Below are 24,301 nucleotides of genomic sequence, written 5' to 3' on the forward strand. Positions count from 1 at the left end.
AGCCGCCAGCAATGGTGGATGTGGGGAGAGAGATGGCAGAATTTTGAGAGCGGACGATCTAGACGTGTGTCCATCAGAAAGAGTAAATTTGTAATATTGGATGTCATGAACTGATATATATAATGACTTTTGAACACTATTAAGGTAAATGCATTGTTTGCTCTCTATCAAAATCTTTCATTCGCTAACTATACCTATCAGTAGTTAGTGCCTTCAGTAGTTAGAATCTTTCATTTAGCTGGCAGTATTGGCGCACGCTGTATAGCAGTAGTTTGATAACGAAGATTTTTGTGAGGTAAATGATTCATGAAAGGTATAGGTTATTGTTAGTCAGGACCATTCTTTTGTAGGGATTATTGAAAGTCAGATTGCGTTGCTCTAAAAATATTGTGTGTCAGTTTAGTGAGAAATGTCTGAGTACATTCAGTTTTGCTCAGCTGTTTGAAAATAAAATAACGTAGGGGGTTTACCAGCACAGTAACTCATAAATCTTTCTAAGGGGACGTTTCATATCGCGACCCTTAGCCGACGACACCTCACTAGAATTTTCTGATTTTTTCTTTTAGTTTAGTGTAGCTATTGCTTCTTTCTAGCGCGTAATTATAGAAAGAATTTCCTTTGTAGTTGTAGGTTTTCATTGTTGTACAGTAAAACAGTTGTGGCATGCATGTAGATTTGCACCAAGTATTTCGCAGCTGCGTTTGCGATTAACTAAATATTATTTTCAGTGCTGTGTTAATGTGTTTTCTTATTTTTGCTCTTCAAATTGTGCTTTTCTTGTTATCGTGTGAAATACGTGATAATTATGGCGTGTGAAAAACATAACAATAGGCTCCAAAGTAAATTGAGAAATGATAGTGACGACGAGCTTAGCTTATCAGCACCACCATGTAATGAATTAACAGACATTCAAAGTAGTAATTTGGTAATTGTGCATAGGGAAATGGAGCGGGCGGCAAATAATGGTGTAGACAGTGAAACAGTTAGTGAACAGCGAAGCATTATCGATCGATCGGTCGGCAACAGCTCGCCTCAGGAATCCGAAATGACAGGACACAACCTTGCAAATACTATAGATTCAGGTTATAGATTCAGGTTCTGCGTCCTCAACGTTTTCTCATATAAGTCAAGACACATCTTCTGCTTTTCAAAATGCGAATATTGCCGGTTCATATGCACTGCCGAATATCACTGAGGAACATGTTTGAGACACCAGCGCATTGTTATTACGATTATTGCAACAAATGGGACAAACGCTTCAAAAGTTAGAAACAATGGTTCAAAATCAGAGACAAACACAGCAAAAGTTAGCCACAATGGAAAAAAAATCCTCAAAAGTTAGACACGATGGAACAATATCAGAGACATACACAGCAACAGCTTCAAAAGTTAGACTCAATGGAACAAACGCTTCAACAAACACATGAAGGTTTAACTGCTGAGTTACTTAAAATCGAATCGAAATGTCAAATAGTCTCTAATGACGTAAAAACACAAATTTGTGAGCATTTTCAACCTCTTTTTTGGCGTCATGAAAATGCATTACAGAATCACGAAGCAGCCATAAAAGAACTGCAAACCATTGCTCATGAAAATCACGACACCTTGCAAGCTACAATTGACTCAGTTGCATATACCGATTCGGTTAGGCAACTTGCAAAAACTCAGGAAAACTTAAATGACACAGTAGACACGATTTCAACACAAATGGCACACTGAAACTTGGTTCAGAAAAACACACTTAGGAAATCAGTTCACTATCGGAGAAAGTAGCCGAACTTTCGGATCAGTTCACAAACTTATATACAAAGGTAGATGATGATCTGAATGACACAAGACCCGTAGCCTTCACTGACACAGAAGAGTATGAACAAATTAGAAAATTCAAACAAAATCAAAATCAAATCAATACACAGTACAAAAGAGAAATCCGGGAAGTACAAGATCAGTTGACACAGGTAATACAAGAATTACATATTTCAGAGGAGGCTCGCGCTCCAACATGGGAAGATGAACTTAGAAATACGGAGAAGTCATAAAATAATAACACAGGGCATTTCGGAAATTATGAAAGAAATTGGCAAGGCGCACTGAATTTTGAGATTGAACCGCCGAAACGAAGTAACAATGACCGGTATGCGACTCGCCGACATGATGATTTTGACTATAAGCTGTTCATTACTACACGCAAATTCAAAACATTTAAGAATTCTGGCAACGACATCCATCCACAAGCATGGCTTCATCAATTCACTCATCGTTTACCTCCCAACTGGTCATTGGAGCAAAAGTTAGAATGTATGAGTGGCTACTTAGAGAATGAACCAGCTGTAGGAATGTGATTGGTCATTCACGATTGTAACAATGAAGGAGAATTTTATCATGCCTTTCTCTCAGCATAATGGTCTCAAACTACTCAAGACCGAGTAAAACATAGCATCATAATGATGAAACATTTCGAACAGTCTGAATTTTCCAGTCTTGTCAAATATTTTGAAGATATTGAAAGGGTCCTGTAGCCACCTTTCATTGCCAACTCTCGTAGTGGTCAAGTCGGCAAAGAGGTTTCCGCTACTTGTGAGAAATCCGCCTGCGTTAGGTTGGTGGCGGAAATGGCATCCTGGGGTTTTCCGGTCCACGCGGAGCGTGGAAGAGGCTGGAGAAGCGGGAGGCAGTCTGCCGCCGGTACGGGAAGCGTACACAGCTGTGCTCCAGTCGAAGAAGGGTGAGTTGGACTGACCGCGTGGCGCGTTGTCACATAGAGAGGGGAGCTTTTAGCTTTTGGTCTCGAATTTCGTCTTATAAAGATTTACTTGCTGGGTTGCAGCAGGGAATGCAAGGCTTTTGTAGACTTTCAGTTTGATTCCCAATGCAGTCTTGACTTTGATCCGTGAGAGGAACGCAGCACTAAGGAGTTGCATATGTTGAAGTGCCCTCGGTTCAGTGTGAATGTTTATGTGCCTACAACTGTGTGTGTATGCTTCTAATCTTTTCCGGATCTTGGTAATTTTTGTGTATTTGTAAATTTTCTTTGTCTCACGTGATTAAAATTTGGCCACGGTCCATAGAAATTGTCTCCGCGGACCGAGTGGGCACGCGAGCCTGTTATGAAACGTATAGTATTTCACAAGCAATTGTACATAGTTAGCATGCAACAGCATTCTATAGATGCACTACATCAATGTTTTAAGGAATAAATAATTTTGCCTTCAATCTTATCTTGTGTACCGATGTTACGTCGCCGTTACCTTCGCCATTTACCTTGTAGTTTTCCTTGTTGGCCCACCTATAGCGTTTCCATGTGCACAGGTGTAGTGATTAGTGTCCCTTTTTTTATCTGAAACAAATGCTCTGGAGTAGATCGTGTTTTCACTAATCTTGCTGCAGGCTGCACTTACGCATGGTGTTCACGCCCTCTTTACTTTACTCAATATTTGATTCACGGGAAGAATGCCTGGATCATATTAATAACTACATCCCATTCTATATCAATGACTTTACAATGAATGTTCTTTTGTGAGTTTTTCTTATTAATAAATTAAGTAATTTTCCGACTCAGTGCTACCTCTTCTTGGTCGGGTGGCTAGAGTTGGTGGCGACCCTATCTTTTATATTGATTTCAGTGCCAAATAGCATTTTCTTATTCAAAGTGCGCGTGGCTCTTTTAGCTATCAGGATACATTCAAAGGGCGCTTCATGCTTCTTGCACATAGCGTCCTTTTATTCACGCCACTTACACATTCTGGCAGGGTCGCCATGTGTAAGTGGCGTGAATAAAAGGACGCTATGTGCAAGAAGCATGAAGCGCCCTTTGAATGTATCCTGATAGCTAAAAGAGCCACGCGCACTTTGAATAAGGAACTGCAATTTGACACTGAAATCAATATAAAAGATAGGGTCGCCACCAACTCTAGCCACCCGACCAAGAAGAGGTAGCACTGAGTCGGAAAATTACTTAATTTATTAATAAGAAAAACTCACAAAAGAACATTCATTGTAAAGTCATTGATAAAGAATGGGATGTAGTTATTAATATGATCCAGGCATTCTTCCCGTGAATCAAATATTGAGTAAAGTAAAGAGGGCGTGAACACCATGCGTAAGTGCAGCCTGCAGCAAGATTAGTGAAAACACGATCTACTCCAGAGCATTTGTTTCAGATAAAAAAAGGGACACTAATCACTACACCTGTGCACATGGAAACGCTATAGGTGGGCCAACAAGGAAAACTACAAGGTAAATGGCGAAGGTAACGGCGACGTAACATCGGTACACAAGATAAGATTGAAGGCAAAATTATTTATTCCTTAAAACATTGATGTAGTGCATCTATAGAATGCTGTTGCATGCTAACTATGTACAATTGCTTGTGAAATACTATACGTTTCATAACAGACTCGCGTGCCCACTCGGTCCGCGGAGACAATTTCTATGGACCGTGGCCAAATTTTAATCACGTGAGACAAAGAAAATTCACAAATACACAAGAATTACCAAGATCCGGAAAAGATTAGAAGCATACACACACAGTTGTAGGCACATAAACATTCACACTGAACCGAGGGCACTTCAACATATGCAACTCCTTTGTGCTGCGTTCCTCTCACGGATCAAAGTCAAGACTGCATTGGGAATCAAACTGGAAGTCTACAAAAGCCTTGCATTCCCTGCCGCAACCCAGCAAGTAAATCTTTATAAGACGAAATTCGAGACCAAAAGCTAAAAGCTCCCCTCTCTATGTGACAACGCGCCACGCGGTCAGTCCAACTCACCCTTCTTCGACTGGAGCACAGCTGTGTACGCTTCCCGTACCGGCGGCAGACTGCCTCCCGCTTCTCCAGTCTCTTCCACGCTCCGCGTGGACCGGAAAACCCCAGGATGCCATTTCCGCCACCAACCTAACGCAGGCGGATTTCTCACAAGTAGCGGAAACCTCTTTGCCGACTTGACCACTACGAGAGTTGGCAATGAAAGGTGGCTACAGGACCCTTTCAATATGTTGCATAAGAATCAGTATCTTTCAAACCCATACAGCCCCTCAGAACTCATCCACATTTGCTTAATCAAATTACCTGAACATTTACGCCATATTGTTTTGGCAGGACGTTGCAAAGACGACATTGAAGGTTTTCAGGGGCTGTTAGAAGAATTGGAAATTGACACTGACGATCGCGGAACGCGATTACAGGAACACAACAATTACAGGTCACATCCGTCACAATTCCGCGATGACAGAAATAATAACTGGACACGACAAGGCTAATCTTACAACGCAAATCGTGAGCAAAACAGACACCACCCGTATGACAACCGTTGACAGAGTAGTAATAATTACAGGGAAAGATCACCTCTCCGCAGTAATGACTATTACAGAGACAATCAGAGAAACAGACAATGTTGTTGTTGTTGTGGTCTTCAGTCCCGAGACTTGGTTTGATGCAGCTCTCCATGCTACTCTATCCTGTGCAAGCTTCTTCATCTCCCAGTACCTACTGCAACCTACATCCTTCTGAATCTGCTTAGTGTATTGATCTCTTGGTCTCCCTCTACGATTTTTACCCTCCACGCTGCCCTCCAATGCTAAATTTGTGATCCCTTGATGCCTCAAAACATGTCCTACCAACCGATCCCTTCTTCTAGTCAAGTTGTGCCACAAACTTCTCTTCTCCCCAATCCTATTCAATACCTCCTCATTAGTTACGTGATCTACCCACCTTATCTTCAGCATTCTTCTGTAGCACCACATTTCGACAATATGGGAACCAAAATAATTATTATCAAGGGAGACAGAATAACTTCAGACGCAACGGTCCCCCGCGCAGTTACGATTCCGGGAGAAATTCTCCACCACATGACCGACAAAAAAGAAACTATGTAAACTACCGACAAAACGACAGATGATATAATCGTAACGACAGACCTGAATTTCCTCAGAACTGGCGGGATTCAAACACGGCAGGGCCCACTCGACAATATGAATTTGTAGAAGTTAGGTCTCCTAATCCTAATAACGACGCGCGCCAACAACGAGACACGATGACTCGCACCGCGGGCAGCTACGTACGCTGGCTGGGCTTGAGAAAAATAACATAAGCTAACTTTGAGAAAAATTCCACTATTCTTTACCGACGTATACCGCATGATAATTGCGTTTAAGTTGAAACTCTGAGTACTAGGAAGAGTAAAGGATTGGACCACATTTCACATGTAAAACCGTTTGTTGAGAGATAATCTGTTTTTTTACTTAGTCTTTGCTATAAAATTTATCACTTCACGTTACTAGTACTCTTTGTCACACTTAGAAAGTGTTAACATGCAACTATGTTTTAAAGTTAACTATCCAGTCAAGAACCTAGGGAACATACTCGTATTTAGACTACGAATGCATTGTTATAGTGAACAGACGACACTGTGTGTACATTCTTGCTTGTTAATTGCACGATTACGTAACGACCATAAGATTTTAATGCAACATTTTGGTTTACTTGAAAAGACATTCTTTATTTTAAGTACTTTCTGTGAGATTAAAGATGACTTAGCATTTGTTTTCATTGACAGCTACACGATTATATCACGACGCTACTAATGTGTGAATCAATTTACATTGTTGCTTTTGCGCTGTATCTGTTTTATATCTGCACAGTTTTTCTGTATTATTCTGGAAAGTAAAACATATTTTAGTAGTAACTTTGTGGTATACCTACAATGCGACAGCCTTTTCCGTAGCACAACAATCCGATACAGTACAGTACTTTCTTCATAATGGCAATAAGCGTAATAACTACGATATCTATACGCAAAGCATTTCACTTTTGTTTATGATGAGGTAAGTACATTGACTTCTACAGAACTTTGCTTATGGACGACGATAATTAAGACACTTGGCACATTTTTACCGTTAAGTAATGACAGAGATTATCTTACAACTAGACGCACAGTTTAGCGCTGCAGTACATGTATTTGAGTTATTAACTTTGTTCTTAATACATTTATGTTTAAAGATTATTGAAATACAAAGATGCAAAGGTTTTCTGTGATACATTTCATTCCATTACTGTAACCGGTAACACCTGAGGGTATAATTACAGTAATCCTCAGGGGGTACACGCTTACTTTGTGTACCATGTGTGTGGCATGCACAAAGACCCCTAGCTAATATGGTATTTGCTTATAGAACTTTACACGTCGGTACCATGTTTCTCTAACACAGAATTACACAGCTGTTTCACCATTTAACTGAGAGAGACAAACATTTTTTTTACTACGTCAGTGACACATGTTTACGCAATTACACAGTTGGATAACTTCACACTTATGAAATTGTATTTTGTCTGTACTTCGTGAACTTTTGATAGTTTTTCGGAACCATTGTGATACTATGAGAGCCGTGAATGATGTATTTGGTATGGGATCATGATTTTTAAAGTACGTTCTAGGTAGATGACACTACTGAAATGAGCAGAGAATTTTTTTAGGTTTTGATATTATTGCTAAAAGCTACGACGTTTTTGAGATTTGACTGAGGTGTTATGATGTTATTATTACGACGACGATGTGTATTATGCTGTTGAGGTATGTTTATGATCAATAAGCTGATGCTATATGAGGAATTTGATTATGCTACGTATTTATTATGATGAAATATTGAAGAAGTGTCGACGAATATGTATATGTGTAATAAAGTAAGGAATAATGACTAGTGGTTAAGGACTCTGAATTGTGAAAAAGGATGTTGGAAACCAAGGATCGTACGTTAAGAGTTGTGAAATGTGTTTAAATGCGTGAATGTATCACAATGCGGACGAAAATTTTTTGGACACTGTTATATTTATAGTATTTTGTTTCTACACATTTGTAATGCAAATTCTCGACCTGTGAAAATTTTTATATGCCACTCACCTGGAGAAAAAGCCATTACGTGGAGAAAAAAGAGGCCATTAACCTCGCTATTGACATTCATTTGTAGAAAGCATCGCAAATAGGACACGCCTACTTTGTCTGATATTTACTGAAATGCCTAATGAAATGATGAGAAACATTTTACCTCTATTGTCTTGCTGGTTCAGAGATTTATTACTGCCTTAGGAGATGCCATATGGCTAGTGAATGACGTTTCATGCCTTGCTTTATGTATATATTTGCCTATTTTTTTAATATCTAGTTTCTAGTTGCACTGCAGCATTGGTTAAAATAAAATGTAATAGATTCATGTCTACAGATACATTAAATATTAATTATATGATCTACTTTCTTTTAAAAAAAAGGGAGGAGCACAAATACATTTGCCTTCACAGGAATTGTATACATAATTTTTCAATGATTTGGTAACTTTTTGTCAGAGTAAGTTTTTGTGATGCATCACTCTAATGTTAAGATCTGACATAGGTATTAGACATTTCCTATCTTTACTGAAATATTCTTTCTGGTTGAGCTTTATCATATTTAGGTATAAGTTATCGCATTTGTTGCTGTTGTTTGCCAGGCATAGTGCTACTGAATTTCACTTTGTATTACTCCCTGAAACCAGTTTTATTACTGATTTATTTTTCTTGTTGCTGCTCATTGCCTCATATTAGTTGCAATGTTGCATTTGCTTTGCTAATTTAGATATACTGCTGCTTGCTTTGCCAATTTGCATTTTTTTGTCATTGCTGTTTGTGTTAATTGTTTTGCACTGCTGCATTGCCTCGTCCCTTAGTTTAGCATCTGAGCTCAGTAGATTTAGCTTAATTGGGGGTAGGCTATATAAGAAAATGAGTTGTGATGAATTGGAAGAAATGCATTGACAAGTTATAAGAAAAAGATTTGGCCAAAAAAGTAGTGTACAATGAAGAATAATTATTTTGAGAGAGGATATGAACAAAAAAAGTAGTGTTTAAGGACAACAGCTTTAGGTAGGATTTTCTTAGAAACAAATGATGAGGTCTGATAATGGAAAATTAATAATGCGGTAAGAAATATGTGAACATATAAATACAGGAAGCATGCTTGGATAGGATTTTTTTTTTTTGTGGGAACAAATGTTAAAATAAGAGGAAACGTCTACGGAATGAAGCTTTGGGTTGGACTGCAGTACCAAATGTCACACTGAAAACAAACCCTATCCTGTCCTTTTGTGTTATTCCACTATGTGTTTGTGTACCTTGTCTATTTGTGTTCTTCCTGTCTTTATGTGTTTATCTGATAAGACTTATGTTGTAGAATTTTTCTAATACTAAGCTACATTCACTATGATGAAGAATACTGCTATCCGCAAATATAATTTGCATTAATAATATGTTATTTACTTTGTAAAGATGTTTAGACATTATTTTCAAAAGCTATTCTGATCTTTTATGTATTTACTTATGTCATAATTCCGTAACACTGATGTATACGTTTATTTCTATTCTTTTGTAAAGCCTGTGTTACTACACATGTTATCTGTACTATTATGTTCTTTAATGATGTATTTTGTACCTTTGTGATTGTATTGTTATGTTGTAAATTTATAATTATATAGACACCAGTGCTTCAATTTAAGTTACATTTCACTGCACACGTTTATGTCTGCACAATATGTGAGAAGTTGGGACCGTTAGTGTTTGCACGTGTGTTAATAATTCAGCAAGGTACTGGTTAACAGCATTGCTGGTTCTAAGGGCAATTCCAAAAAGTTTGTGAGTGCACAAGTGGTGGTTTATGGACTTGCTATATTGTCTGCAAGACTCTTTAATGGTGACTGTGCACCCGCACAGTCGCAACAGATAGCTGCTGGCCATCTCTACAGGGACTTTAGTGCGTCTACACCTTTGATGACTCACCAATACCATTATTTCTACAAGGACTACATTGTGTTTACACCTTTGATGACTCACCAATACCATTATTTCTACACGGACTGCAGTGGGTCTGCACCTCTGGTGGTCCACCAATACCATAATCTCTATCTGGACTTCAGTTGGTCTGCTCTGTGATGACTTGCCTACCAATATTCTTCAAAACTTCGACTGACTCTGCTGTGGGTTTGCTCTGTTGTGGTCCATTACCTGTCTACATGTCACGAGTCAGCACTGTCTTTTCGTTGGAAGGACAACATTACTTCTTCAGGACAGCATGGAAATCCACTACTTCTGTGTGCATATACTTTTACTAATGAGACTCTGTGAAAAAAACTGTAATTACTATTGTGATAAATGATCAGGACTGTCTTTATGAGAACAATTTTTGCTTTTGACCAACAGTGTATCAATAAGTGTGTGAATTTGATATCTTTGTTATTGTAATTATGAAAAATTTTTTTCAAATCTGTATTGGTCACTGCCCAAAACCATTTGTAAAAATTTTTTTGTGGGGAGCATGGGGGCTATGTAAGGAGGCAGTATAGGTTTTTATGTTGGTAACGTCACATAGCGCTCTGTATGAAAATCACTGACTGTGCTGTGTGCAGTCTGTGGCTGGTTGGCATCGTTGGAATAGTCGCTATTGTAGTGTTGGGCAGTTGGATGTATACAGCGCGTAGCGTTGCGCAGTTGGAGGTGAGCCGCCAGCAGTGGTGGACGTGGGGAGAGAGATGGCAGAATTCTGAGAGCGGACGATCTGGACGTGTGTCCATCAGAAAGAGTAAATTTGTAATATTTGATGTCGTGAACTGATGTACATATATTATGACTTTTGAACACTATTGAGGTAAATACATTGTTTGTTCTCTATCCAACTCTTTCATTTGCTAACTATGCCTTCAGTAGTTAGAATCTTTTATTTAGCTGGCAGTATTTGCGCTCGCTGTATTGCAGTAGTTCGAGTAACGAAGATTTTTGCGAGGTAAGTGATTCATGAAAGGTACAGGTTGTTGTCAGTCAGGGCCATTCTTTTGTAGGAATTATTGAAAGATTGCGTTGCGCTAAAAATATTGTGTGTCAGTTTAGTAAGAAATGTTTGAGTACGTTCAGTTTTGCTCAGCTGTTTGAAAATAAAATAACGTAAGGGGTTTACCAGCACAGTAATTCATAAATTTTTCTAAGGGGACGTTTCAGTGTGTGTGTGTGTGTGTGTGTGTGTGTGTGTGTGTGTGTGTGTGTGAAGTTACATTCCATTGACGTCCGATAAAGCCATATATGTCCTTCACCTCTTTTGTCAGGCATTGTATGTGAGCACAGCAAGGCGGTACGTAATGTACTGGACCAAGTAGTGCTTTAAATGGAGACGTAACTGTTCAAAATCCATATATTCCTGGCACGGCGTACGTGGTAAGTAAAGTCGTGTGGCTGTGAGATCCTGGAGGGTAGGTTCAGGCGCGTAATTGAAAACCTTTTTCTCTCCTTTGCGCGTAATATCATCTTTCCCTCGTATAGCTGTGTGTTTAAGTGGTCTGAGAAGTGCTGGTGACTGTAACTGACATGTGTAGTGTGGCCCCATTTTAGTGTTGGATGACGATGAGGGAGGGCATAGGGCGAAATCTGGTGCCGGCACATAGCCCTCACTTCACGAGACACTGCGGAGATGTTTGGAATTCAATGTAGGATACGAGTGCGAAGTCTGGTGATCAGGAACTTTACGCCCCACCAGCCAACAGCACGTTATGTACCCAGGCGGTTACACATCCAAGTACGGGTCACGCCGTCGTTGCTTAACTTGGGTGATCTGGCGAGGCAAGGCCGTTGGCCGCCAGCATGATACATAGGTCATAGCTCAGCAGTTGCATATTTTTTAGCCACTTGCAGCCTGTGGGGCTGTCTGCACGGCACGGGAAGCAAGCGAGAGCGGCTGGATGTAGATCAGCGCGCGCCGTGCGTCATTACAGGCACTTTGCTGTAAGGAGTCCACTTAGGCGGGCCGCCGTACCGCCTGCAATTACTCCTCGTTACGCACACGCCGCAGCTCTTGGTCAGATTACGGCCCTCCGCCGACTGGTTTCCAGCGCTTTCTCTTCTTGCCGTCGTTTCTGCCGCCCTTCTGAAACATAAAGTCTCCGAGAGTCTACCATGCACTAACATACGGTCGTGTTGCTATCTACTAACTGTTTCTGTCGAGAAAAATGTTTCTACCAACTTTTATGATTACCTAGGACTTGCAACGTTCTTTCTCGTCTTCTTGTTGCAAAGTCGTTAAAGATATGGCGCCTGTCGTTGTCCAAGCTGAAGAAGCGTTCCATCTCCTCCCTGCGGGATTGCCTCTATGGTTTCCCCAGTCCTTTGCCAAGTTCTGCTAGAAGTCGGAACATCTCTGGTAGTGGTGGGCAGGAAATCGCGTATCTGTTAGAAATCATAGTGACTGAGAAGTCGCAGATATCACAATAACAACTTTACAAAATCTAACTGCGATTTCAGTCACAGTTAGCAGTCGCAAGTAGTATTTCATATTCAAAGACGCGAGCCATCTATTGGTCGAATTTAGCACTGCTTTCTGCGATTTCAGTGAAAAGTCGCAACTAAGAGTCGCAAGTAGCAACTGAAAAGCGCGGTTAACAGTGGCATCTGTTGGCCAAAGTTTGTACTACGCTTGTCTCTGCGATTCGCAGTCGAGTCCAACTGCGATTTCCGTCACAAGTCGCGACTAAGAGTCGCAAGTAGCAACTAAAAAGCGCAGTTGACAGTGCCATCTGAAACTTCCTGGCAGATTAAAACTGTGTGCCCGACCGACACTCGAACTCGGGACCTTTGCCTTTCGCGGGCAAGTGCTCTACCAACTGAGCTACCGAAGCACGACTCACGCCCGGTACTCACAGCTTTACTTCTGCCAGTACCTCGTCTAGGTAGGAGACGAGGTACTGGCAGAAGTAAAGCTGTGAGTACCGGGCGTGAGTCGTGCTTCGGTAGCTCAGTTGGTAGAGCACTTGCCCGCGAAAGGCAAAGGTCCCGAGTTCGAGTGTCGGTCGGGCACACAGTTTTAATCTGCCAGGAAGTTTCATATCAACGCACACTCCGCTGCAGAGTGAAAATCTCAACAGTGCCATCTGTTGGCCAAAAAGTTCGTACTACGTCCATCTCTGTGGTACACTATCTAGTCCAACTGCGATTTCCGTGACAAGTCGCAACTAAAAGTCGCAAGTAGCAACTAAAAAGCGCAGTTAACATTCTTTTCCTAGTGCCATCTGTTGACCGACTTACGTGAGCCTTGTGCCTCACGAGATCGGTGTGCTGTGTGTGCATATGAAGGACTTATTTCATTAGTGGTACAAGTACATTTTTGTTCATTTTGAGATACAGAGTCGTAAAGTTAAATGAGCGCTGAAAAATCTGCAGTTGAGATACCAGAAATATTCAAGCATATGGCTTCTTGCTAGAGATTAACCTTTATTTATGTTTGTTTGGATCATTAATTTCAGAAGCATTATAGACAGAAAAGTGGAGGTAATGGACTTGTACCACTATTGAAATAAGCCCTTCGCATTATATGACGACATGCACATTCAGCATCAGTTATGGTTGGTCAAACACAGCTGTGACTCTGAAAGTATTATATTAATAAGAAGCAACATTGCCTTTTTCTCCCGAAAATATCAAGTAACGTAACAAATGTGTTTGATTCTGCTTCCAATATGACAGTTTTGCTTAATACTCCACATGCCTACAGGACTTTGCAATGTTAACACAGAGGAACTCAGACATCTGTATAAGTGTAGTGAAATGAAAACAGTATTATTGGGTCATATGAATGCCTCACTTTTGTTCCGACACAGTTCAAGACTTGGGATAAAAGTTTTACACCTGGTGTTCTACATGGCAACTTCACACACAAGAACTTTTTGCCGACACTGCTACCACCTACATAAGTAAGCTTTTCCTGTGTTACTTTCAAGTACTACACTTAAGCTATTCCTGATTTAAATGGAAGATCTGTACTTCGCACTTTCATATCAACAGCCTCAAAATGCATATTGTAGCCTTTGGGATGTGTTACAGGTCAGTGTCACACCAAGATTGTGGAGACGGGGTGGGGGCGGGGGGGGGGGGGGGAGGGCGGCATGTCACTCTCCAACTAGTGTTTACCAGTAAATAAGTGGCGGAAAATTACGGGTATAGGACGGCTTAAACATGTGGAAAATGAGATTTTCATTATTCACTCACTGTATTTAACATTTATTATTCCTTTAAAATCGCACAACAACTTCAATAAAACACAGTTTAATCACACTTATTTCACAATGATGTATGTCACTTTTAAACTGCAAAACCTTCTAAGAGTTGTCTTGAATCTTCACGAGTCTCTCTCAACAGCCTTGATGTGGATAGATACGTACAGCAACCAGTAATCAGAGTCAGAACTGTGTCTGCAAAATCACAAGGATTATTAAACAATATTTGCTGTCACTAATTACAAGTAATATAATTGACAGAGTAGATTGCTAAAATTTGCTCTAATGAAAGCCACTCAATGGGGTATATTTCACATTTGAAAGAACGATCTCACTGAAGTAATTAAGTCCATCGAAACACTTAGAAACTAACCTCTCGTCTGACGAAAACGGTCTAGAGACGCAGTGGCAATTTCTCCAGATCTGTTGACAATGATATTTTGAGTTATCACTTTACTGAGTGACTAAAATGTAGTTCGCGTACCTGTGCACATAACAATATGTTAGAATTCATTTTATAAACACGAACTATTACGCTACTGTATGGCTACTTACATATTAATTACACTATTAATATTTTCACAGTTGTTTCTTCAATACAAAATTAAAGCCAACGGAAGAACAAACGTAAAACATACTTACCAATGACAAGTTTGTTGAGATGCAATTTTCTGTGTGGACAGATGTAACTTTTTCATACGGTGGTAAGTCGCAGAAATCGCAGGAGTCACAGAAATCGCAGAAATAGCAGAGATCACAGAAGTCGCAGAAATCGCGGAAGTAGCAGAAATCGCAGAAATAGCAGTGGCGGAGGGATACACGACCTAGGTTCCTTAACTGCGACTCTTAACTGCGACAAATCCCAGTTAAGAATAACAGATACTGAAAAGTAGCATTCACAGAAATCACTGATATCGGAAAATCGCAGCTTAGCCCATCACTAATCTCTGGAAATCTCCTGTGTGGACGAAAGCGTGTTGTCTTATAGTAATCTCTGGAAATCTCCTGTGTGGACGAAAGCGTGTTGTCTTATAGTACTGCCGTTGTAAAATTAAACACAATCGTTCTACTCTGACATTTAAGACACGTTTAAAGCATTGCATATCAAGAATAACAGCTGAAGATGAATAAAACAAAGCACCACAGACAATTCGTCTGCGAGACAGCTGCAACTGTGTGGGTACAAGTTGCAGTCTCCTTAATGATTCTGTCTGAACATATGAATTGAGAAACTCTCTCGATTTTCCCCATGTGGTTTTAGAATTTTGAGTGGCATCTTGATGCTGAACATGTAGTCGCACATTGCTTTTTTTGCAAATGATGTTTGCAGACCTAAGCCCTCGGCTGTTTCTCTAAGAAATTTCTGTTTGTTTTTGCGCTGTTTGAATAACCTGGTTGTCTGTCAAAGCTAAACAGTGTGTCTGAATATTGGATCTTCCTACTTTACTGGGTTCTCTAAATTTTAAACTCAATTTCTAGTTTCCGCCGCCCTATCATTACTTTTTATAACAGTTGAAAAGAAATGGAAAGAGTACATCACCATGTTCACACCTGGTTCAATCTCAAAATATTTCAAAATTTCCCCCCTGAAACGTACCTTACATTTTGTGCCATTTAATATTTCATTGATAACTGCAGTGCTTTTTATTTCCAGACCTTGTTCTTTCAGAACCTTGAAGAGAGACTTACCGTCCACTGAATCACATCTCTTTTAAATCTACAAAGGTACCAACTATTTATTTATTATAAATTCTTATATGACAAGGAATTAGTTTCAGAAATAAAATTTGATCTTGGCAAGATCCATTTGGTATGAAACCTGCTTGATACTCGCCTATTTTGCACTTAAGTTGTTGATGTGTTCGGTCCATAAGACGTTGAGATAGAATGTTGTGTAGGACAGGAGAAAAAGACATCCTCAGTAATTATTAACATCCGTTCTCTTTCGCTTGTGTAGCAGTTGTAAGAATACATGTGCCGAGGCAACCAGAATGTTTTCAGTTTTCCAAATCAATGAAATTTCTTTTATAGTTTCTCAACCAGCTGATTTTAGGAGTTCTGCAGCAATTCAGTCTTCACCGGTTCAGTGCTGTTTCTTAACTTTTTAATTTGTATAGCTATGTCCTCTTTCTTTGGTGCCTGTGAATCTGGATTGGTTTTAGGGTAATTTGTGGTGAAAATCTTTTTGTGTGCGTTAGTAATTTACAAGACTTTTTATATAATTGCAGAATTCTCTGTAGTTTTCTTAGTCCTTAAGTACCAATCCACCACTTTCCTTCTTGAAGCGGTATTTTTGGGATGGTATCCATTTAAGTGTTTTATAAAGAAGAGCAAGATGTAAGAAAAGATGGATAATATACAATGTGTACAGTAACCAGTAATGGACAATAACAATGGTGGATGAAGAATGATATTATTGGATTAAAAAGATCTGAGACATGGATTCAATCTTTTGATACTGCTGTTCACCCTGTATCGAACAAGCAGTGAGGAAGACGAAGCAAAGGTTCAAAACTGCGATTAAAATTTAGGTTGAAAGGACATCAGTGGTAAGATTCAATGATTATTTTGGTATCGTGAGTGAAAGTAAGAAAGAATTACAGGATCTGTTGAATGGAATTAACATATAACGGGTACAGAGTATGAAGTGATGGTAAACCGAAAAAAGACGTCTCCGACGAAAAGTAGAGAGGCACAGTGACAGATGGTGGGAGATTGCAGGGCACTCTCACTTTTGATATGGTGTCAAGCTGCTTAATGTTCTTAGGGAAGATGATCTTTATCCTGTGGTTCCAATATTTGGTACAATCTTACTTCATTCATATGATGAAATGGTTGGCAGTAGTTAACGCTCTTGCTTGTGTGCTCCAGTGAAGGCATAGCGGTAAGCTTTACCTGCGTTCAAAGAAAGAGGATGTCGAGTTAATTAACTATAGTAAAAGCGTATTGCGGCTGAGGGCCGAGGGAAGCGTGTTTTCTGTGGAAAATGAGTGAAAACGTTGGCAGACAGCCAAGTCCCTCGGCCTCATTGTGCAGACACATTGGGTGGCGCTGGTCGGTCGGCGGCCACGTCCAGATAGGCTGACTAGCGCTGAGGAGTCGCAGCAGCTATGAGCAGAGTTTTGTACTAACTGATGACCGGCAATAAAGGAGAGGATGGGCCCTTGTTAGGTAGGAAACCGATGAGATGGCTGTGCGTTTCTGTGGGACACGTCACTGGCGCCCAGACGTCTAGACTCTGCTACAAAATATATTTGTGAATACACGAGGCTTCATAGAGTTTAAGGCCGTTCTTTAAAATTTTCGAAATGGACGCAACAGAAGAGATAACGACCGTTTTATGGAGGGTTGCGGTTCCATCCAGGCCATGCTTTTAGCAAAGACATGGCGTAAACCCGTGGGAAAGAGGCTGTGAAGCTTAATCTTTTTCCCTTTTCTCCTAATTAATTTTTAATGTCGTTGTTGGCTGATCTGTGTATGCCGAGCCGGGAGGGAGGGGGGGGGGGGGAGTGGTCTCCCAGCTTCGAATGCGCGAGCTCCAGCTCGTGATGGTCTTGTGCTAAAGTGGATGTAGTCCAAGCATCAAAATGTGCTATGCTACCGAGCTGTGGAGGAAAGCTGTAGAGATAGAGAACTCACTCCTGTACTGGTGCTTTGCTAGTAAAGAACAGCAGGTCTTTACCTAATGGGTGAGACTTGTATCCTTTGCTAGTGTGCCACTTACAGCCTGTGCCAGTCGCCTTCTGAACCGTCAGAGGTACTGCTTCTTGCATCAGGCACACAACGAGTCATGCGTGAGTGTACTTATTTGAGTCGGCCGTCTAAACGTTTGACATGTTCCGCCATGCAGAGCCGTGTGGTTTGGCAGATCAGCAAACGTGTCCACCTGCACACTGGAATCCAACGGGATTTCAGAGGCTCATAGGGAAGTACCTGCATTCCGAATCAGCCGAATGTGAGATCGCGTATTTGCATATTTCCGCGGGCGCGCCATTGATAACAGGTTGTCGCTGTCCGTGACTCCAGTCGGTGACCGCGTCGTACTGTGCCGCCCTCACCTGCGGAAGTGCGAAGTATTCGCTGTTACGGAGTAGGGCCCCAATATATGCTTCTCAGCACTCTGTTCTTTGGAACCGTATTTTTCTTTATGGAATAATAGAGTATAGATGCCTGATAGTAGCGTAGTTTTTGGTCCATACCACGGATTCACGTTTATGGAGTCAGATAAAGCGATTAGTTTTGGTTAGTGTCGTGTGTCGATCCCCAGCTCATCACTTTGTTCACCACATTATTGAAAGCGTCTGTCAGACAGAAATGTTTGTGTGGCGTTTCTTTATCCATCTGTTGTCATGTGACGTTAAGAATCAATAAATAAATTGTTATTTAGACCACAAGTCCTCCAAGTGTTCTGATTGACATTATCTTTTCCATTTTATTAAAGCCTTGCCTGCAATTGAAAGAGTCGGAAGCTTGCAATGGACCGAAACAGGTGTTCTTGCAACCTTTAAACCCAAGTACGAAATAAATTTATCGATTAATTTGTTTCACCAGGGCAGTACTTTTAGCAGATTTTAATGTAATTAATAAACACCGTTCGTACAAGTGGAAAAGTAGTTCACAGGCGACCTCTAGGTAATACAGCATGCCGCATTTTTATATACTGTTTTCAAATATCTGAGTGCACAAGCAGACAATAGAAGTTTTAAACTAGTGTAAGACATTGTCAGAAAGTTTTTAATCTCAGCGAAGTTCTCCCAGTTTAGTTCCTTCAATAGCATTTCTTGGTAACTTAAATATGTACGCCACCGCATTACTTCAATAAAATATTTTTTTAACTTTTCTTTTTTAGTCGCAATTTTTCTTCATTAATAATAGTGCAACGACGGCGCCAGCTGCTCTGGTTTTTATGCACGGTACTGTAAACTTCCAATCCTACGTTAAACGCGACGCTAGTAGAAACACTTTTCAACTCCTTGCATCAAGCTCCTGAAATATTCTGCCCCAAGCAGAAGAAAACACGCAAGTTTGTATTGTAATGCAACTTTCTCAGCAAATGTTTGCTGAATTTACCTGCGGAAGCTATTTGCTAATGGACACACGCCTTTAGGCCCTTTGGCGAACTTGTAAGGGGCAATAGCGGCCAGTTTATGACCAGCAGCTATGGAATTTAATTCAGTCGTGACACTCTATCGATCGACAGGGAATCGAAGAACAGCACAACACAATTAATTCTTATAATAATACTAATTATAATTATTGAATTTGTAGCATAATAAAATACAAAGCATTTCAAATTCATAGCATAATTGCTAATTCCTAGCTAACTGCTAAACGTAAGAGGTAGGAGAACCACTATCAACAGTTTTGTGAGACGACTTGAGGCATTCTCACTTCCTGCTCTTACCGAACATAAAACCACTTCCTGTATTTAAAACTCAATCGGATGATCTACAGCTATTAAAGCCTGTTGCTACAAGATCGGAAATGTTACAAGCTGTGTGGTACGGTGCTGAAATGAATGGACGCACACAGTTATGTAATCATCTACACATCAGGTTTAGCTCCTCTAGTTTCTTCAGACCATTTCAGACTTCACTTCACACGACCGCCACTAGTTGTTTGGTATATTATGCAATTAAGTAAATACTAAACCTCTGATAATATTATATACGACTGATGGTAAAACCTCATGATAGGCTTCTGCGAAAGTTCGTAGCGTTTTCTTCCCATCACTACAATAATGTGTCGCTACGACGTTGTCAGCGCTTTGGGTGTTGACGCCAGTCGTAATTTGGAATGCTGTGATTTCAAACGTGCGCTATTTACATAAATATGAAGGAATTTTGTGCCTACTGCAAAATATTCACATCATAATTTTATTTCGGCGTTTGATAAAGGGTAAAAACAACTTGAGGGTTGAACGTTTGAGCTAATAAGGAGAGGTGGGGAGAGACATTTCTGAAATAAACGTAAGAGAATTTTTCTGTTTTATAAAGCGCAACTTTGTACAACAGTGCAATTCTGCCGACCTACTTGAGCACGTAAAACTCAGTTTACTTAGAGCCATAAAACTTACAGCGCTCTTACGACACATTAACTAAGATCATAAATTTACTGAAAAATATATGAAGCATCAAGTGAAATTATTAAAAAAGAAATAAAATTAGTATGAAAGTTAGCTGATTGCTGACATACAAACGACTTAGAACACTTAGTAAAAAATAGAGAAACAGAAAAAATTACTTCAAATTGCCTTCGTCAAAGGATACTGAGGACAGAAATACGTGTAACAAAATGATGTATGAGATCAACAAACAAGTGCAGAAACTAAAATATAACTATTGCGTTGTAACTAACACATTCCTAGGATGTTCAAGATCGAAAGCTCTTAGAAAATATTGAGACCGCTAAAAACAAACATACAAACATATAGGAAGTGCAAACAATTAACACGTATTTAACTGAGATAGAAAATTGAGGAAAATATTGTAGGAGCAGGCAGCTGAATGTGTCGTCATCTTTTTTGTCGCATCTTGTAAACAGTGATACCGCGAAACTTTAAAAGGACCGTGGAAACGTATTGCATGCACAGATATACACATACACTCTCTCTCTCTCTCTCTCTCACACACACACACACACACAACACAAACACACGCACGCACGCACGCATACACACGCACAAACACAATATTTCACATACAATAAAATAATGTTAACCATAGCATCCACATTACGTTCTCTATGGCTGCGAATGTTAAACTGTGAAAGAAAAATAGTGAAAATGCAAAAACAGAAAACCACAAAAATCACAGCACGTTGTAACGAAGTATACATAAAAATGTCTGTTTTTAAGTCTGATAATACTTTTCTAAAAAATTGAAATTTGTATATTTACAGGCAGCGAAGGTCAATCTTCGTGTTACTAGCAGAAACAAAAATTAAAACAAAAAATCACTGACGATGTTGCAACTGCAGCGAAACATGTTTGGGTAAACAGAAGAAAGATACGGCGGATCCTACGCAGAAACAAATTTATTTGTAAGAAAACACTGTCGCTTCAGTCAAGACGAATATCAACTACTTTCCATTATCCTTGTTTTGTCCTTGTTGATGCTCATCGTTGCTAACTCAGACACAATTCCTTCAGGGATTGGCTGCGACCCTGTTCAGTCCCTTCTCGGCTACTGCTTCTCTTTCATGTCCGACTCCTATACACTGCCAGAAGAAAATAGTAAATCTGGAAAGACGACGTCTATTTCGATCTGATGATGGCATATACCACTTGGGGGATAGAACATACACTGATGATGGTTTCAACGTTGTCCGTCAACAGACATCGTAATAGCATAGCTACCAGAGCGCCCACTGTCTTCAGACGTTAATAGGGAAAGCTCGCAGCCAGAAGCCTCAGTGTGGTGCAAAAGTGTGAGGCAAGCGTGCAATAATACCAATGAGATGCACTCGTGCTTCCTACAGCTAAATAAGCGAGTCTGAGTGGGGTCCATTGGGGCCTTCCGATTGGCGGGGTGGTCCTTTTGGAGAACAGCCACACAAGTTGGACGTGCTGCGTCAGTTGTGCAACAATCAGTGGTCACGAGAACGTTCTCATACCTGTAGATGAGGTTCTGGAAGTCCACGCATCGCAGATGCCAGCTAAGAGCCGTCGTATTATAGAGGACAGCAGAGTCAGATCGTACAGCTACCATAGCACATATAAGACGGCTTGTGAGCCCAGACATATGGGCACGAACTGTTGCAAACCGATTATTAACAGTGGGTGTGCGAGCATGCACTACTCTAGCCCGTCTTCCACTCACGCCACAGCATCGACGTGTATGGCTTGACTGGTGTCGTCAGAGGATCGCTTCGAGAAGAAGGAATAGCGCATTGTGGTCATCAGCAGTGAAAGCAGTTTCTGCCTGCATGTAAGTGATAGTCGTTTCCGCATATGACGTAGACCGGCGACTGCTGTCTCGTAGAGACCATTCGTGCAAGACACAGTGGCCCCACCTCAGGTCTCGTGGTCTATAGTGCCATAATTCTACAGCTCTCGTTCATCTTTGTTGAGGGGACGCCAACCAGCGCTCGGTACGTTTAGAATGCTGTTGGACCCGTACTTTTGCCGTTCTTGCATCAGGATAGTGATATCTTGTTACCACAAGATAGTGCTCGCCCAAACACTGCCAGTGAAACTCGGCGTGCACTGCAAGACTTACAGCAGCTCCCCTGGTCGGCACGATCTCCAAGCTTGTCTCCAATCGAGGACGTGTTGGATATGATGGAATGAGAAGTGATACGTGCGACTCATCAATCAACAACTCTCGCAGAACAACGTGAACAGGTGTAGCAGGCGTGGCATAATGTCTCCCAGGATAGAATTCGCCATCTGTACGATAGACTGGGTTCCAGAGTCAGCGCCTGGATTGCCGCCCATGGAGGCTACACCACGTACTAATGTGAGTGTTTCAGGATGGATCGATGACTGGTCTTGATCTTTAAATATTATTGTTTTCTGCACTCCATATGCACTGTTGAAACAATATACCTTGAGTGAATTGGAAACCTCTAAAAGTGTGTACTTTTTTCGGGCAGTGTATCTGCATCTGACCTCTGCACGAGACCTACGATGCTGTTAAGTACCGCTACAGAATATGAACCGTTCAGCCACGAAATTTTGAAGTTTACATCACGTTAGTCTAGGGACTCCGTTATTGTACTGGGTGGAAGCAACTTGCTGCCAATTACTACCACCCTAGAAAAATGAAGGCCTGTTTGTGCAGTAGGGAACGTGCTGCTTGCCCACGACAGCTGCCAGGTGTCTCCTGGTAACACGAGGGGAGGGACGGTCAGGAAGGGCGCGCGAGAGGCGACGTCACGTCCAGGGCGGCCGCGGCCATTGGGCGCATCTGCGGCTGCGGCTGCGGCCGGCGTGTCCGCGACGTTAATATCTCCTTGACGGCGCCGCGACGCCAGGCGCCGGGCAGGGGTGAGGCGACGCGGCCGCCAGCTGCCGTCCGCAGGCCGCTGCGGCACTCCCAGCAACTCGCAATGTGGCGCCGGGCGGCATCCTCCAACATCGGTTTCCTGCTAGTGAAAGACGGCTGACGATCGCTACAGCTACGATTTTTCAGGGATACAACTATGAAGTGAATTTTATCCACAGTGGATGCTGTCGAACTCCTTCACTGTTCCTTTATTGGGTGCAGAAAAATTTCCGCTACCAGTCACAATAAAAGGTTATTCATTCGTCACACTACCGGTATCGGGCTTGCACCCATCTTCAGGTGTTTATACGTTCATGTACATGTTTGTACTGTTGGAGATCACTGTATAAACACAAAAAAATTATTTGCTGGTGACTACACAGATACAAGTGGGACAACTGTAAGTGATAAGGCAGCATTTGACGAAAATATATCTGTACTTACATAAAGATGAAGCACCATTATTACAGTTATGCTGTGGTGATAGTTTTGCCACTTAGTGATAATGGCCATAAGTGTGTAACTAAGTGACAAAACTATCACCACAGCATAACTGTAATAATGGTGCTTCATCTTCATGTAAGTACAGATATATTTTCGTCAAATGCTGCCTTACCACTTACAGTTGTCCCACTTGCCACTTGTATCTGTGTAGTCACCAGCAAATATTTTTTTTTGTATTTATACAGTGATCTCCAACAGTACAAACATGTACATGAACGTATAAACACCTGAAGATGGGTGCAAGCCCGAAACCGGTAGTGTGACAAATAAATAACCTTTTATTGTAACTGGTAGGGGATATTTTTCTACACCCAACAACTACGAAGTATTGTGTAAATTCAATGTGGAGGGGGAGAAAGGATAGCAAAGGCAAGGAATTAATGATATCAGCTGCATCGGTACTTGATGTGAAATCAACGACGGCGAATGAAAATGTGTGGCAGACCGAGATTCGAATCCGGGATCTCCTGCTTTTCTTGGCAGTTGGGTTAACCACTGCGCCGTCCGGACACAGTGTGTCACGGTCTGCGCGGCCCCTTCTGCCGGAGGTTCGAGTCCTCCCTCGGGCATGGGTGTGTCTGTTGTTCTTAGCATAAGTTAGTTTAAGTAGTGTCTAAGTCTAGGGACCAATGACCTCACCAGTTTGGTCCCCTAGGAATTCACACTTTTCTTATGGTAGGAGTATCGAACGTGTCATAACCTGAATCCGAATATCTGTAGTGACATATACATCTTCAATAAAGTGTGAGCAGAG

Source organism: Schistocerca nitens, chromosome 5, assembly GCF_023898315.1.
Source record: "Schistocerca nitens isolate TAMUIC-IGC-003100 chromosome 5, iqSchNite1.1, whole genome shotgun sequence".
NCBI classification, from domain to species: domain Eukaryota; kingdom Metazoa; phylum Arthropoda; class Insecta; order Orthoptera; family Acrididae; genus Schistocerca; species Schistocerca nitens.